Raw genomic sequence first — 18,062 nt, forward strand, 5'->3', positions numbered from 1 at the left:
GTCCCCTATGGGGGTGTTGGTGGGCTCCTCTAGCCAAACTGAACTCAAATCTGCGTGATCAAGAATATTTGGGCTAACAATGTTCATTTTTGCAAGTGTCACGGCCAACATTAAATTTTGAAGCTCCATCATGAGCATTCTATTTCTCGCGAGCAACGTTTCATACAAATGACCGGAGTCAATTTGCGACGCTTTTGCTGTTTTGAGGATTAAGTTGACAGTGGCAGTTAATTTATTGATTTGACTTTGGATTTTTGTGTTGATTTCTATCTGCCTATTGTTCGCGTCTATCAATCGCGCCTCTACGACCCTACTGTTTTGCAAATCGCTGGCATCAGGTGTACCGGCTACAACCTTTAGTATAGAGCCCAGGAAGTCCAAGCTTCTGGCCACTCGATGGTGCGCGCCCAGCGCATCCAGCAAGTCCCGGAGGTGTGCTGAATCTACTTTCAGCAAATTTCTCATGTGTGACTGCGGGAAGTGGCTAAGCAGACCGACCGTCTCCTCTACTACACGTGCGTACTCCGAAAGATTCGCGGAGTGTCTCACGTAGGCGAAATTCTCTCACACCAAGATCTGGCCATCGACTATGGGAATGTATTTGGCGCGCGAATAATCGGTGATGTGAGCCGATGCCAATGATAGAGACACGAGAAGGATAAGATTGGTCCTGTGGGTGAAAGTTTAAATGGTTGATTTTTCTATTTTGTAGACAAGGGGAACCCAACACCAATAATAATAAAAATGCTTAAGAATATAATGTGCGCGGATGGCGCTACGCTTAGATCTATTAAAAATTACGCCAAGTGGCTAGAAAAAAATTTAAAATTAAGCGAAACACTGACCTCGCTGCTGAGCGCGTCATTTTAAATTGTCCTTGTGGACCACCCTCCCCTCAATAAGGACCGTGTTCCCCATGTCCGCTTCTACAGCTCTTTCTTCGCACAACGGCGTGAGCTTGTTGCCGAGTCTTCGGTTGGATTTTACCAACACTTTTTCGCCAACATCGAATGTCCTATTCTGCCGCGAGGCGTTTTCTCTGGCCCTCAGCGCGGTCTGAGCCTTCTGGATCCTTTTGCGGATCTCTGGCTGTGGCTCATCGGGGTGTGTTAGGACGATGTCAGCCGGTCTCCTGTCGATGACCGAGTGAATCGACTTATTATACTGGGTAGTGGCCAACATTACTATTTCGACCGTATCACTCAAGCCCTTGTCTATCTTTATGCATCTGGCTAGCTCCAGCAACGTGCTATGGAAACGCTCCACCTGCCCGTTGGAGGTGCTGTGCAGTGGTGGTGCGTTTGTAATGCTTACACCAAAGTTGTTATACAGCATGGAAACGATCGTGTGCGACTTCAACGACGGTTCGTTGTCGCAATAAATGGTCTTTGCCCTCGGGAAAAAGGTTCATGAGCTGAAGCAGCGCTGGCTTCAGGTCTTCAATAGTTCTCGAGGTGATTGGTTGTACGACGGCAAATTTAGAGAACTTGTCGACGCAAGTGAGGAAAAACTTTTTGTCGGTAGTGAAAATGTCGATGTGCAACATTTCCCCTGTGTGTGACGGTATTGGTGTTTCACCGAGTTCTTGTTTTCTCGGGTGCCTGTCATACTTTGCCCTCGCACAAGTCCTGCAATTCTGCACGATCTCGTTGGCCAGCTTGGCCATTTTGGGGAAGTAGTATTCCGACAATACCTGCTTTACATTTTCTTGCGCTGCTCTATGCGCCCTATTATGTTCAGCAGTTAAGATTTCCCTTCCTTCTTCGATTCTGAGAACGTCCACGACACGGTTCCTGCAATGCCAGAACTTTGTGGCTGGGAACCTCCGTACTATCTCATCTTGTATCATTGCGAGCGTGTGCAAATCGCAATGGAAGGCGTTTACGGCCCTTGGGACGATTGTGTCTGCCAGTTCGTCTAATAAGGACCCCCTGCAGACGAAGTTAACCGTGTGGCGCCTTTTATTCCCGAATAAAATAAAGGTATTTTTAGACGGGAAACGTGCTTCTTCCAGTATTATCTGGTTCTGGAAGCAGTTCAATGGCTTGTCCGTTGACTCGATTGTGTGGGTGAGAGACACCTCACTGTGAATCGTTGCTGCGCAAGATTCGGGCTCTTCTTGCTCCAGCACATTAAGCTGTTGTCTGGACAAGGCGTCCGCTACCAGGTTCTCTTTACCGGGCTTGTAAAATAGACGAGCATTGAACTCGTCTATGCGGGCCTTCCACCTCTTCATTTTTGCGTTCGGGTTTGATTCTGACACAGAAAATGTTAACGGCTGATGGTCAGTGAAGATATTTATATCTTTCACTCCATACAAGTAATGCCGCAGTTTAGCCAGGGCCCAAACGATAGCCAATAACTCACGCTCGTTAGTCGCGTAGTTGGCTTCACTGTCTTTAAGAGTTCTTGAAATCATTGTTATAGGGCGGCCCTCTTGAGACAACACCGCACCTATACCATGGGCTGAAGCATCTGTCGTTAGATCAAATGGCTTCTTATAGTCCGGGTAGCTGAGCATGACATCTTCTGATGCCAATATATTGCGCAGCTTTTGGAACGCTTCTCGCTGGGACCCAGAGAAATGCACCTGAATGTTCCTCGATCTATGCCTACTAACTGTTCCATTTTCGCCCATTAATATGTTTGAAATGGGCCTTGCTATAGCAGCGAAGTCTCTGTAGAAACACCTATAGTAGCTCGCGAGGCCCAGGAACGACCTGACTTCAAATACCGTCTTAGGCTCTGGGAATTCTTTTATGGCCTTTACCTTTTCTGGGTCCGTTGTTGCACCGTTACTGGTGACAATGAACCCGAGAAAGCTCACGCTTTTCTTAAAAAAACGCGATTTCTCGATCGATACTCTCATGTTAGCTTCTTGTAAGCTCTTTAGCACCCACTCTACATGTTTGATGTGAGCCTCCTCGTCTTGCGAGAAGATGATCACATCGTCAACATAAACATAGCAAAATTTGCCTATTTGTTCCCGTAGGATGTCATCGATCGTTCTTTGGAAGATGCCGGCGGCATTCCTGAGGCCAAATGGCAATCTCTTAAACTCATACTTTCCTCCGTTTACCGAGAAGGAAGTTTTTTCGCGATCGCGCTCCGCTAGTACGACTTGATGGTATCCTGATTTAAGATCCAGTGTCGAAAAATAGCGTGCTTTGCCCAAATTGCCTAATATCATTGATATATTTGGCATGGGGTATTTATCGGGAATGGTGTGCTCGTTAAGCTTGCGAAAGTCTATCACCAAGCGCTTCTTGCGGTTTCCCGCATCATCGGTGCCCTTTTTATCTACTACCCATATGGGGTTGTTGTAGGGGGATGCCGATTTCTGAATTATATCGTTTCTTAGAAGATCTTGGATCTCCTTATTAACGAAGTCAGCTACGCCCATGGGATATGGGTACAGCTTGGCATAGATGGGCTCTTCGCTCACCGTTCTGATGGTGGCAACCACCGAAGTATTGTATGGCAGAGCCTCGTTTGGGTCTGCAAAGGACTTTTTTCTGGCCTTTAATAATTTCCGAAAAGTCTCCCGCACTGAAGCGGGTGCATCTGAGCAATCCACATTGGTGAAATTGACATCAGTGCGTTTGTGGAAGGAGATTTTCTCAACTTCCGTACCCCATTTGGGCTGACCGGAGGCCAAACAGAGTGACGCCCCAGCCTGAGCTAACAAATCGAGACCGATTATCCCATCGAAGGTTGACAAGTCTGGTAAAATGAAAAATGTTGCTTTCACGTTGAACAACGCAACAAGGCATTTTTGTGTGACGGTGGTTGAGCCATGATGGAATGCAAGGTGAATTGTGAGTTAACCGGACGGACGCCACGCAACCCCTTGTGTGGTTTGATGTAAAGCTCATATCCTGCCCTGCTACTCTTCGTCTAATGACGGGTAGCAGGGATTTTCCCCTAAAAAATTGAGGGCGTCAGAATCGCTTTCGGCATCGTCCTCGATCTGCGCCACAGCGCCGTTGGCGGCTTCGGCGTACGAGGTCTGCCCCTGCCCGGCATCTTGGGTTACATGATTCACCCTTTGTTGCTTGCCCTTTCCGTTAGAGCGATCGGACATGGCCGACCGCTTGCTGACGCCAGGCCTGGGTGGGCTGTCTATATCTTGACAGCGAAGGGTCTACCTCCATTGGTTCTGGAGCACTGGCGCGAGTTTGCTGCTCGGCATTTCGCTGGCCGAATTGGCCTTGCTGCTTGTTCTGTCTACTAAAATGTGGGTTCTTTGACCCGCTTGCCTGTGCTTCTTGTTGGGGTGGCTTGACCCGCTGTTGGGTACTTGCCTTGTGTTCTTTTTCCTCAATGCTTCTCGCGAAGTTGGCAGCGAACGCATATCTTTCATGGTTCGATTCCACCTCTTGCGCGAGCGCCAGAGCTGACGGCAAGTCTCTTGGCTTTGCTGAGAACAGCACATCTGTGAGACTACGCTTGAGTCCCGAAACAAACACACGTAGTGCATCTTCGCGGAACTTTTCGCAGAGGCCCTTTGCTAGGACCGGCTCGTATGACATGTTGACTTTATTAGTCAACAATGTAAGCTTTTTGCCGACTTCATCATAGTATTGCAGCAGAGACATGCTGCCTTGTCTCAGCGTGGCCAGCTCTTGCTCGATTACGTGAACTGGACGTTTGTCGCTGTACGTGAAGTCGAGGCGACTTATAATCGCGTCGAAGTTAAGAACTGTGCCGAAAGAGGCTAGAACAACGTCCGCGGCCCCCCTGATTTTGTTTCTTATAATTATGACCGCCTGATAATGGCGTGAACTGCCGTCGTACGGCCTAAAAATATGATAGGCTGCGAGAGCCGCCTGTCTCATAATACAGTCCATGACGCTGTCTGTAGGACGAGGTGGGGGTGAGGGTGTGCGTCTTGGCACTGGAAAGCGAATGCGATGATTGTCGCAATCAGAGTCAGAATCACTACACTGTCGGCGAGTGGTTCTATAGAAGAGGAAGGGTGAAGTCATATGCCTCTAATATAAACAACGAAAACTTGAACACAACGCTTGAGGATGGAGGCAACAAAGTTGCCAAATTCCACGGATCGTATTACGTTGAACGACCAAACAAAACAAACGAAACAAAGGCAGACGGAAAAAAAATATTTGTGCGCGCATGCGTTTGGTGCGCCGCTTTTTGTAATTATTCAACAAATATTTATGTATTTTTGCTGCCAATAGTTTACTATTTTCTGTCAACTTAATCCACTACTAGTTTCACGTATTTTAAAACTTTTTATTATTTAATTACATTTAAGACAAGACACTTGCAAAAACTGTGCTTATGTGCTTATTTTTATTTCGCAGGTTTTAGGGCAGTTTAAAGAAAGGTTCCCACTTACATTTTTTGGTGTTGTGTTGCGTCTCAAACTGAAGTCGGTGTCTGTTGTTGTACACCGCTTGTCTCTGCCTCCCCGTTGTCCAGATAGCTTGCGCGCTAATCTGATAAGTCGCTGCCCGAAGAGCTCCAGCGGCTTCGGTGTTACGTGAAATTAAATTTGCGCTATAGCGCACCTCGGTCAACTGCACTCAAGAGGCGAGTTCAATGACGTTTCCGCTGTGCTGCCTGTGTTGACGTAGGTCAGCAGTAGCCAGCCACTTGTCATATTGTTCTGTTGTAAGCAACAGTGGTCACAAGCACTTGTTTTTGTTGTTGGCACTTGACGTTTGTCACTACAGCCCTGTTGACGTGGCTGAGTTTTATTCACTTTTAGTTAGATTTTAGATTTTTAGAAATTTTTAAGCTTGCTTGTCACTAAGCCCAGTTGATGTGGCTGAGTTTTATTTACTTTTAGTAAAATTTTAGATTTTTAGAGATTTTTAAGTTTGTGGGTAATGACTGACGCACTGTCAAATACCACTGGTTGGGCGCCAATTAGGGAAAGGTTTGCCGGCGGTTAACGCGCGCGGCTTTTACTAATCGGACGTCAGGCGGAGCCGTGACAATAAGAAGATTAGGAGTTTACTTTTAATGCTTTATTATCCCGAGCCAAGCGGAGCTGTAGCGTCGGAGGCAAAATCAGAACTGAATATAAAAATACAAGAATTCAAACTTATGAGCTAGCATGAAAACGAAACACATTGTTGCGATCCCATATTCGTAGCGGCCACGCAAATCTGCAGTGTCTGCCGGCTACGTATCGACATCCGGCATAATGCTTACGTTGCAGTATGCCGATGTCGTCGTATTTCATGCGCCCGTGGGAGCGACGTTAGCTTTAGTTAACTTATACGAAAAACGAGCTAGAGAGATCAATTATGGCTTAAGTCTAATATTACGTATAGAGTTTACTTCGCATGGTAGACGCAATTCTACACAAAAATATTTATTATATGTATATTGTACGAAAATAAGAACACGTGGGAGTTTTTTTACGTTGGTATCTTAATTTGGGCACCTATGCACCTTCCCACTGTTCTTTTTTCTGAAGATAACGTGAGGTGCGAACATTTATTGAGAAATTATTTAAAATATCATAAAAACTAATTATCGGCCATAAATATGTATGTATATATCCGAAAAAACGGTCGCTCCCGTATATTCCAGCTACTCTCAGCTAATAGCTGAAGAAAAATTCTATTGGTTACACAAGGGCTGATACAACATTATTGATATTTACGTGCATCCGGAACCCTCCCACACCACGTACAACACCTGGTTGTACCATCCTTGTCATCCTTTTGCCCCACTAATAATCATTTGACTGTTGTCGTGACTGGGATTTCAAGTCGAGGACCAATTGAATTGGATCTTCGAGTAAAACATATCTGTATGCATTTCCTGTATATGTCAAACTGTTTAGTGAACGTTTTAGACTATAAAAATGGTATCTAGAAGGTGTATACGAAAAACGAGCTAGAGAGATCAATTATGGCTTAAATCTAATATTACGTATAGAGTTTACTTCGCATGGTAGACGCAATTCTACACAAAAATATTTATTATATGTGTATTGTACGAAAATAAGAACACGTGGGAGTTTTTTTACGCTGGTATCTTAATTTGGGCACCTATGCACCTTCCCACTGTTCTTTTTTCTGAAGATAACGTGAGGTGCGAACATTTATTGAGAAATTATTTAAAATATCATAAAAACTAATTATCGGCCATAAATATGTATGTATATATCCGAAAAAACGGTCGCTCCCGTATATTCCAGCTACTCTCAGCTAATAGCTGAAGAAAAATTCTATTGGTTACACAAGGGCTGATACAACATTATTGATATTTACGTGCATCCGGAACCCTCCCACACCACGTACAACACCTGGTTGTACCATCCTTGTCATCCTTTTGCCCCACTAATAATCATTTGACTGTTGTCGTGACTGGGATTTCAAGTCGAGGACCAATTGAATTGGATCTTCGAGTAAAACATATCTGTATGCATTTCCTGTATATGTCAAACTGTTTAGTGAACGTTTTAGACTATAAAAATGGTATCTAGAAGGTGTATACGAAAAACGAGCTAGAGAGATCAATTATGGCTTAAATCTAATATTACGTATAGAGTTTACTTCGCATGGTAGACGCAATTCTACACAAAAATATTTATTATATGTGTATTGTACGAAAATAAGAACACGTGGGAGTTTTTTTACGCTGGTATCTTAATTTGGGCACCTATGCACCTTCCCACTGTTCTTTTTTCTGAAGATAACGTGAGGTGCGAACATTTATTGAGAAATTATTTAAAATATCATAAAAACTAATTATCGGCCTTGAATATGTATGTACAAATTATCGTTACAAGTATTTCGTATATTTTTATTTGTATACAATTATAATAGAATTTGTGCGGTCTGCACTTAATGAGACGAATTTGTATGTTTGTGCGTGTCGATGACCGACTCTTTAGATCTCCAAATATCGACTGCCTATTACAGAATAGATCTCTTATCTTTACCCTACGTTCCTCAGCTTAGCTCTTCTCTCAAAAGCTCCGATGCGCTTGCATTAAGCTAAGGGCATAATAAATGACATAAAGGCCATATGTAAATGACTCCAGTTAACTCCTCCCCTACTAGGATGAAGGCTGTCCTCAGTCTTTTCAAATTATACGGTTGATGATGAACGGGAATCCTGGCGATCCGTGCTTTGTTTGACGTAGGCCTTGGTGGTCTTGTAGTGTCGTTACAATGCGCACGTTGCATAGAGTAGTTGGTGGCGGAGGGCTCAATGTATTTTGGTGATTGAGTTGCCGAGGTTGCCGCAATCGGATATATCGTTTATGCCAGTAGGATTTAAGAGCTTTCTTTAACGCTTTGTTTTAATTATTATAGAATACAAAAGATATGCACTGCAAGTACGTTGATAGTTAACAATAGTGATAATATAAAATAATGTACAACGCTCGTTGATTAAATTTGTTTTTTTTTATTATGATATAGGAATGGGGTGAAGAAGGCCATTAATAACACTAATGGGTTTTTGTTTTTTATTCTGAGTTATTCTTCTGTAAGCTGTGCTTTTTATTGGTAATGTCTATTGCTGTTTTGCTGCTTAATTTTTGAGTCGAAAGGTTCCTGTTACGTGAATTTAAAGTTTTTGAAATCATCAGAGACGGTCGTTCAAGATTTACTTTTAGGCTTTACCTAAGGAGTTGACGATTCTTTATATTGTACTGAAAGTTTGTGGTAGTTGTCTAACTTTAACAAATGTTTAGGTGAGTAAACTCTTGGCGAATTGACACTACTAAAGTATAAATGACGGACTTAGACAAAGAAAATAATAATCCTAACGTAAATTATCTTTATGTACTACCCTCCCCTTTATTAAGACACTTGTCCCAATGTGTGCTTCAATTTTTTCTTTTTTGTAGCGTGGGGTAAGTTTATTTCCGATCCGTTTGTTTTGCTTTACAAAGACAGTGTCCCCGACCTGAAAAGTTCTGTCACATCTTGATTTATTAATTCTTCTTAATTGTATTTCCTGTGCTCTGTCAATTTTCTCTGAGATTTCCTCTGCAAATCCTGAGGGCATTGCATGAATAATGTCGATCGGCTTTTTATTAGTGACTGAATGTACTGTTCTGTTGTATTCCACGGTTGCTTGAAGTATGAGATTTACCGTATCAACTATGCCTTTTTCTAGTTTTAGGCATCGTGCTATTTCTAACAGTGTGCTGTGGAACCTTTCCACCTGTCCGTTTGAGGTACTATGATGGGGTGGTGAATTTTCCACTTGAACATTGAACCGATTTGATAAAAGTGACCTGATTGACTCAGAGTTTATAGATGGTTCATTGTCACAAAATATTGTTTTTGAGTTTGGATAGAGGTTCATTAATTGCATTATTGCAGGTTCTATGTCGACTATCGTTCTAGAACCTATGGGTTGTACGACTGCAAATTTTGAGAATTTATCTATACAGGTCAGGAAATATCTCCCGTCCGTAGAGAAAATATCAATATGCAATGTCTCGCCGATTTGTGAAGGGATAGGTGTTCTCCCTAGGATTTGTTTTTGCGGATGACGTACGTATTTGGCTTTTTGACAAACCAAGCAGTTACCTACTATACTGACTGCCAGCTGTGACATTTTTGGGAAAAAATAATCTTGTTGAATATGTTTAACAATTTCATCTATGGCACGTTGAAACATACTGGGTGCGTTTTTAAGGCCAAAGGGAAGTCTACAAAACTCGTATTTTCCATGTGCAACTGAGAAGGCGGTTTTCTCCCTATCATTTTCTGCAAGTAAGATTTGATGAAAGCCTGACTTTAGATCTAATGTTGTAAAAAATCTAGCTTTTCTCAAATTTGATAGGATGAATACAGCATTTGGCACCGGTTATTTGTCATCCACTGTCTTTGAGTTTAGCTTCCGAAAGTCTATAACCATCCTCTTTTTGTTATTTCCCTTTTCATCTGTACCCTTTTTGTCGACAACCCAAACCGGATTGTTGTAGGGTGAGCGCGAAGGTCGAATAATTCCGTCTTTTAACAATGCCTTCGTTTCTTCATTTACAAAGTCTGCTACGCCCATGGGATATGGATAAAGTCTTGAGTATACTGGTTGGTCGTCTTCCGTACGTATGGTTGCAATAATATTGGTATTAAATGGCAGCGCCTCTTCTGGGTCTGCAAAGACACCCAATCGGTCTTTTAGCATTATGTGGAATTTTTCGGCTATCTGGTTTGGTACTACGATGTCTTTCATATCAGAGAAATTAACACTATTACATTTTACAAACTTAATTGGTTCGACTGAGTTTCCGATTTTTAATATTTTATTTTTCTTTAAGTCCAATGTTGCATTTAGCAGTGTTAGCGTGTCAAATCCTAATATGGCGTCAAAGCTTGAGAGGTACTGTAGAATGAAGAAGGGAATAGTCTTGTTGAAAAGTTCAACAATGCATCTATGTTTTACCGTGTTGCAACCATGAAGAGACTTAACTGTAAATTCTTTTTGTACCGGCGTTATGTACTTAAGTTCTGTGAGGGGCTGTATATAGTTTTTTGAAGAGCCGGTGTCGATTAAGATTTCTATCTTTCTTTCTATAAACGGTAGCAAGGACCTTTGGCTAAAAAATGCACATCGTCATAGTTTGTAGGCTCGTGTTCAATATCCTCAACAGCTGCTGTTGCCCCTTGTTCCTAATCATTTTCATCTGACTCCTCTAGATCTTCTTCTTGGGCTAAATGGTTCACTCTTTGTTGTTTCGGTCCTGTAAACCTGGCAGTGCCACTATTTGGTCTTTTTGCTGCATGTTCATAGCCAATTTGTGTCGAACAGGCCTTGAGTTATGTTGTTGTTGCTGCTGAGATGGCCAGACATTTTGAAGTTGGGGTAAGCTACACTGGTTCAAGATTGGTGCTTGTCTAAGTTGGTTCGATTGAACGGTTCGCATAGATACGTCAGTATCAAAAAGCTGAGTCGGTGCCTGGACTTGTATTTGACCTGCCTGGTTGTCAAAACTGGGCACAGACTGGCGCTTACTAAAATAGGGGTTTTTGCCTTGCATATTAGTGCTTCTATCCCTATCAGTATTTTTTCCCGGCTTCGGACCTTTGTCCTGCAAGCTTTTTGAGTAGTTCAGAGCGAATAGATATCGCGCAGGGTTTGACTCAACCTCCTGTGCTAGAGCAAGGGCTGTTGGTAAGTCCTTGGCTCCTTTGGCAAACAGGATATCGCTCAATCACTTCTTTGTGCCTGTTATAAATACACGTAACGCGTCAGCCCTATACTTTTCATTGAGTGACATCGCCAAGGGTTTATCGCACGTCATTATAGTCTTATTTGTAAGCAGTCAATTTTTTCTCGACCTCATCATAAAATTCGGTGAGTGTCATATCACCCTGTCTCAACGTAGACATCTCTTGTTCGATTAGGTAGATGGGCCTTTTGTCAGCGTATGTAAAGTCAAGGCGATTGATTATTGCCTTAAAATTCAACGGTGCGCTGAACGAAGCTAGCACGTTGTTTGAAGAGTTTTTAATTTTATTTCGGATAATTGCCTATTACCAAGGGCTTGATAATATTTTGAACTACCCTCGTATGTTTCATAAACCTTAAAAGCGACATGAGCCGCTTTTCTCCACGACACATATGTATCACTTTCGCCCTCAAAGTCTGGCAGCGACTTTATTATGTCTAAAGATTCATTACACACTACACCTGGTATGATTTCAGCATCTGTGTAAGTTTCAACTTCTGGGGTGTTCACTGTAAATTTTGCTATGCGCTCATTAATCGCTTGTAACTCTTTGTCAAATAATTCTTTTTGGCTTGCAAGCGCTTTCTACTATTGCTTTCGGTTGATTCGCTGATAACTCCATTTCACTTGTTTTCTTTTCTGTTTTCGCGTTTCTTTTGCTTGCGGTATCTAACTGGCTAGTCTCTTTTAATATTTTATTCCAACTTGATATTAAGTCGTCTATCTCTTTATCACTGACACTCATCAATGTGTTATTTATAACCTTCAATAACCTTCACTTGTGTATGAAAATTTTTATTTTATTTTTTAATAATTAATCAAGGGGCGTTGTACTTACAACTTGAGTGATGATTTAAAATAGTGATTTTTGTATTTTAATCGCTGTTTGAGTATGTCTGCTCCAGCTTTTGTGTTTCTCCTTTTGATGTCGTGCGTTTGAGATTTAGTTGTCTCCCTTTGATATCGTAGGTTTTAGATTTAGTTGTCTCCTTTTGATATCATGGGTTTTAGATTTAGTTGGGCGCCAATTATCGTTACAAGTATTTCGTTTATTTTCATTTGTATACAATTATAATAGAATTTGTGCGGTCTGCACTTAATGAGACGAATTTGTATGTTTGTGCGTGGCGATGTCCGACGCTTTAGATCTCCAAATATCGACTGCCTATTACAGAATAGATCTCTTATCTTTACCCTACGTTCCTCAGCTTAGCTCTTCTCTCAAAAGCTCCGATGCGCTTGCATTAAGCTAAGGGCATAAGCAATATGACTCCAGTTAACTTATATATCCGAAAAAACGGTCGCTCCTGGTTGTACCATCCTTGTCTTCCTTTTGCCCCACTAATAATCATTTGACTGTAGTCGTGACTGGGATTTCAAGTCGACGACCAATTGAATTGGATCTTCAAGTAAAACATATCTGTATGCATTTCCTGTATATGTCAAACTGTTTAGTGAACGTTTTAGACTATAAAAATGACACCACTCAAATTGCTCAGGATCAGTTCTTTAAATGCCTCAGTACTGCATTTTATAATTTCGTTCGAACTTGTTCGGGGTAACACGTCTAAACGTGCCAATTGTTTGTGTGGACTCAAGCCATTTACTGTGAAATATTAAAAACATATATAACTATAACAAAAACATATACAAATGGAATCTTCAGTGCCTTGTGATTTGTGCAACCAATGTATCGAAATTAGTGAGTTTGGTTCTCATTACGCGAAGTGTTCAAAACACTAAAATTAGGTATGACTTATACTTTAATCTAGTAAAAAATTATAAATTTGACGATCACTATCAACGCTGTCAAGGACCCCGAAATGCATACAACATTTTAATGGGTGGAGGAAAACGTGATGACCTACAAAACATATAAAATCATCAAGAAGACCACCCTATGACATCAGCTAAGTCTATTAAACGATTAAGGATGGAATAGGATAAGGAAACATCTAAACCCCAACTTAAACTGGTCAAGCTTCATCTATTTATATTCCTTATATGTAAGCAGGTGCAATCCATTCGTCTTTATCAAATCTAACGTAATTGTTTTTGCTTTGCTGCATTCAAATCATGGCCGAAAAATTACGAGAAGTTGACAGACCACATTTCAACTTTAAGTTATGACCAACATTATATTCGAAACCAAAAATGACATCATGATCCTGTGTCTTTCTAGAAGCTTTCATTCTTTTAGTTATGCACGTGTCCATTGGCTTAGAGTGCTTTATTTCAACTGATCGTAATGAAGTTTATGTTCTGATCCTGCCGGTATATAAAGGAGGAAGCTCTTCCAAACTAACGCTCAGTTGATTAAAAAGTCTCAACCAACCATCATGAACACTGTAGATTGAAATCAAAGCATTATAGTAGACTTTCAGTATCTACTTGGAAACAATAAAAAAGTGTTAAAAACAGTCCCGATCATACCTTCGTGGAGTGCAGACGCGTTTTTGCATCGCTGCGAAATTCGTTGTGTTGAGTCTATGGACAAGTCCACTTTCGTGGCAAAAATCTTGTTTTTGTGAGCCCGGCGACTAGAGTTGCGGTGTCAGTGATCCCGTTCACCGCTAGTTATGCTCTACGCGATAACAAGTGAAAGAAAAACAGATAAGAAACAATTGCAAAATGCTGTCGTTGCAAGTCTCAGCAAACGCTGAACATTACAGCTTGAAATCATTGAAGTAAAAAGAGAACAATTCGTCTGCTCAGCTGGGACTCGAACCGAGTGCCGTCTTACTGGGAGTCGGTTACCTTGGCCACTCGGCCACGGCCGCCTTATTGGAGCCTATCCAGAGGGGCACCGTGAACCTGAAGTCGGTAAAGCAGTAGAAATCTTTCACTATGGTCGAAAGTGATTTTGATATTGCAGCCGATGTGGCTGCGGCCCAAAAGAGAATGAGATATGCTCTAAATCGCTTATTGAATGAATTTAGCGCCCTATATGCACCGTCCTCTAACAATGCTCCACCCATTGCAGATCAAGACTCTCTTTCTGAGCAAGATGACGACGATTTTTGGACCCCACGTCCCAAGAATAAAAAGCGACGCTTAGGATCAAGGTCAAAAAGCCCACAACCAACTGTATCTGCCAATCAGTTCGCGGCTCTGTCGGATACGGATACAGAGGCCGAGACGACTATCGATCCTCCAAACCCCAGCCTCAACAACCCAATCCACGCCAGTACGAGCTCCAACAACACCAACTCCAGGAACCAGGTCAGCCCCAACAACTCCAATCAAGCCAGTTGCAGCACCAACCAAGCCAACAAAAACAGCTCCACCAACAGCAGTTCTATCCAAAATCAGACCTCAGGCAGTAACGTAACTCCACCGTCTCACAAACCACCCCCAATTGTAGCCATATTGCGAATCTCTGAATCATCAGATTTATAGATAAGACCGTTCACCCAACAAAATATTCCGTCAAATGCCACCCAGATAATTCCGTTTCGATCCTGGCTTCAGACTCAGATACGTACAGAGCCGTAACGAAATCGCTTACTTTAAAAAGGTACCTTTCCATACCTGGCAGCTTAAAGAGGAGAGATCCTACCGCATTATAATCACTCTGTCCCAGATGAGGACATTAAGGAAAGCCTTACCTCACTGGGCCATATAGTGAGGCTTATCAATAGACCCAGAAGCCGTTTCGACAAAACAAAGCTCGTTAACCTTGTTTTTGTTGAACTATAACCCGCTGCCAGCAACAAAAAAAAAAAATGAGCTTAAGACGCTCTGTCGCCAACGGATACGCGTCGAACTCCCTCAAAAAAAGGACGACGTCGTGCAATGCCATCGGTGCCAATCCTTTAACCATACAAAAAATAACTGCCATAAGGATTTTATTTGTGTAAGATGTGGCCAGCAACATGCCATTGAGGACTGCCAGCGAGAAGTCCATCCAGTTAAATGCGTCAACTGTGGCGGTAATCATACAGCTAGCTACAAGGGCTGTCTCGTCTACCAGCAGACAATGAATCGACGTAGAGGTGCTACTTCCCATCGTAGTCCCCCTCAACAACCAGCTTTTGCACCAGCTGCACGAAGAGGCATTGAGCGTTGCAGGGGGATCTATCCAAACGCAGCAGGCTAGTCCGCAGCAATGGATTAGTCACCTGGAGCAGAAACAATTTCCGCCACTAGGAAGTAGGAACCGGAAGCAGAACCAACAAAGTCAACAAAGGGATCGCAACCGGTGCTGGACTCAAACACAAGACCAGAGCAACATCAAGGTCCACAACCTCAGCTACCTTCTCTCCAACCAAACTCATCCCATTAAATGCGAAAACATCATACTGAACAGCAATGGCAGCGACAAGAACAAATGTTTATGAGATCTGAAAATGTCCATCCTCGTAGCCCAGATTGACAAGATGTTGCAAATGATGATGTCAATGATGACGCTCATCACTGGCCTTATTTCGCAACACCCACCAGGAACTGCCCAAGTTGCCTCTGGTGTCCTCCCTGTTAGTCAAACCCAACCATGAGTCAAATTGGACTTAAAATTGGCGTGTAGAACGCCGATGGGCTGAAGCCAGCGAGCCAGCTAAGCCTAAGGAACAAAGTGCTGCTCTACAGAGCGAGAGTGGTCCCTTCGATGGCCTACTGCGTCCAGATTAGGGGGAACGGCCCCCGATTCTAACATCATGCGAGTGCAAAGGGTTCAAAACCGAGCGTTGCGCACGATCACAAATGCGCCTTGGTATGCAAGAAATGTGGACATTGCAAACGACCTCAACATCCTCACATTAAGGCAACAGATCAATCACCATTCAAGTCGCTACAACGATCGGCTTCAGGCCCACACGAACCACCTAGCGGCTTCTTGGGCTAACCCGACGTCCATGCGAAGACTAAAGAGGCGTCATCCAGGTGACCTTTGGACAACAAGGATGCAACGAACGCGGGTGCTCCTCCAGTAGTCAAAAACAAAATATAAAATCCATTGTAATAAAAATTGTTAGATTATCCTTTCTGTTATGTTTCCATGTTATGTTTGTTACGATTTTGTTAGTTTCTACGTTTTAAAACCATTTAATTGGTTGATTAACGTTAAATAAAAATGTATTATTATCTCAAAAAAAAAAGGTGAAATTAAGAACCACTTTTTTAACATGTATTTGTCAACAAACATAATTGATATATTTATTGGGAAAAGTCTTTCTTCCCAATTTTCTTACCAATTGTAGAATACATAAGAAAAAACTTTCACTTCGCTGTTCATTAAATAATTTTTTAAAGTTATTTGTATTCTTAGAAAACTCGAATTATGAAAAATACAGTAATGTAATAAGCATATAACACATATGCTTAAAGTTAAATAAAAAAAATTGCAAATCATTTAGGCCATCTACTTTCATTAGCTATATTCCTTTAAAAAGTTTTTTGGTAATAATCCCGAAAAAAACGAATACTTTCGACATATATATTATAATTATTGCGGATCTGATACGCATTTCGAGAAGATCAGCGCCAAGAAACGAGACCCGGAAAATCATAAAAAAGCATTAAAACAAATATATATCAGAAAGTACGGAAAAAAATATCCATTTTATAATTTATCTTTATAAAATAAACCAGTGAATATACATTGAAAATGTTTAGACAATTTATACATCCTTTCACAATGTTAATTTGTAGACCCTTAGGATGGGACAAAAAAAAAACATTTATAGTAAATCTGATCACTAAGAATAATGTCTTTTAAATATTTCAATTGATCTAATGGTGTTATGGGGAGGACAGTACTAAGCCTAATTTTAATAATATTGTATACTTTAAAGGAGTTCCTGAAACCATCAAAAATAAAACTAATGAACCTATTCTCTTGATAGGAGCTTTTAACAAAAATGTATGTGAACTCTTACTAAAGGTTCCCACCACCGAAATTGATCTGTTATTGTGGTTACTCAAAATATATTTAACAAATCATCGCATACCAGAGAAATTTCATTTAAAAATCCGCGGGACAAAATTCAATTTCAATGCCTGGGCAAGACAAATTTATCCCCATGGAGTTATTTAGAATATAATATATATTATATATATTTACGAATTCAGACCGAGGGTTTGATAAAAAAAACACGATTGAGTTTTATATTTTATTAAACCTTTTTATTAATTCCATTTATGGAAAGAACTAGAGCCATTTGATTATCACGAAATTGGAAAGTTAAATTGGCTTAAGCGGTGTTATCGCGGTTGATAACGTACTCAGTACTGAACTCCTGCATGGAGGCATGCTTGCTGTTTTATAGGCAATTTGGGGAAGCCAAAGAGCGAAGTTTAAGAGAGTTGGGTTGTAAACCTCTATTTTCCTGTTAGAAGAGAGTCTTCTGAAGAATAAGGGTAATTGGAGAATCCTGGGACAAGTGCGTAGGCGTAGGCGCCGATCGCGAAAGGTTATTATTTCAGTTGGCTCGCCAAGTGGTCGAATGCAAATGATTAGGGGACGAGAGTCTGTGTTTATAAAGGCGGCAAGTGTCTATGTTTATGATAAGGCGACAAGTGTCTATGTTTATGATTTGCGATCTGTGAGAAAGGGTGGCTTTGGAACATGACGCTGTGTCCAAGGTTAATCGAAGGGCTCTCGTTCTTTGATTACATTTTGTGCTTAGACTTAGATATTTTGTGTTTATACATTAATGTGTGTATATGAGCTTATACTAGTGTATGTTGCTTATAATTATCTTATGGGGAGTTGTGGGTGTAATAATGGATATGTTACTTCCCCATCCTTAAGAAAAAAGCCTGTCCTCAGGCGCTTATTTTAGGGTACAATACAGGGGTATTTACCTGGGGTACAACGTTTTCTGTTTCAGGGTGTATAATAGTTTCGTTTTCTGGGGTTTGATTTTTGAATTTTACAATTAAT

This window comes from Drosophila erecta, unplaced genomic scaffold (genome assembly GCF_003286155.1).
Source record: "Drosophila erecta strain 14021-0224.00,06,07 unplaced genomic scaffold, DereRS2 tig00000305-arrow-arrow-pilon, whole genome shotgun sequence".
In the NCBI taxonomy this organism is placed as follows: domain Eukaryota; kingdom Metazoa; phylum Arthropoda; class Insecta; order Diptera; family Drosophilidae; genus Drosophila; species Drosophila erecta.